We start from the raw sequence: 1,032 nt of genomic DNA on the forward strand, positions 1-1,032 counted from the left end.
CGTAACTTCCTTAATAATTGAGCTAGGACAAAAAATCGACACGCTATCTTGCAGGAAAAACTCCGGGGAACACGATGGCGTCGTCAAAAGTGCAGGTCGTCGAGCTCGTTTTCGAGAAAAAGAAAAAAAAATTCTCAAAATTCGACAAAAAAATAAAACGATCAGTGGACCGTGTAGAGAATCTAAAACTGCATAAGAATCGTATAGATGAAAATTGGCGTTCACGCGCTCGTTTTTGAGAAAAAAGTTAAAAAAGCTCTCAAACTTCGAGATAAAAAAAAAAAAAACCATCTACCAGGTAGCCAACGGTAAACGGTACAAGTATCGTACGGGCGAAAACGAGCGTTACCGTGCTCGTTTTCGAGTTATTGACGAAAAACAGCCTGGAGCGATCGGTCCGGCGGTCGACGCGCGAAACTTTCTAAGTCCGCTCTGCTCCGAATCATCGCTCCGGCGTCAAAAATCGTCGTAGGACAAAAAGTCGCCACCCTATCTTGCAGGAAAAAATCCGGGGAACACGATGGCGTCGTCAAAAGTGCAGGTCGTCGAGCTCGTTTTCGAGAAAAAAAAAAAAAAATTCTCAAAATTCGACGAAAAAATAAAACGATCAGTGGACCGTGTAGAGAATCTAAAACTGCATAAGAATCGTATAGACGAAAATTGGCGTTCATGTGCTCGTTTTTGTGGAAAAAATTAAAAAAGCTCTCAAACTTCGAGATAAAAAAAAAAAAACCGTCTACCAGGTAGCCAACGGAAAACGGTACAAGTATCGTACGGGCGAAAACGAGCGTTACCGTGCTCGTTTTCGAGTTATTGACGAAAAACAGCCTGGAGCGATCGGTCCGGCGGTCGACGCGCGAAAGTTTCTAAGTCCGCTCTGCTCCGAATCATCGCTCCGGCGTCAAAAATCGTCGTAGGACAAAAAATCGCCACCCTATCTTGCAGGAAAAAATCCGGGGAACACGATGGCGTCGTCAAAAGTGCAGGTCGTCGAGCTCGTTTTCGAGAAAAAAAAAAAAAAATTCTCAAAAT

This window comes from Colletes latitarsis, unplaced genomic scaffold (genome assembly GCF_051014445.1).
Source record: "Colletes latitarsis isolate SP2378_abdomen unplaced genomic scaffold, iyColLati1 scaffold0025, whole genome shotgun sequence".
Lineage (NCBI taxonomy): Eukaryota > Metazoa > Arthropoda > Insecta > Hymenoptera > Colletidae > Colletes > Colletes latitarsis.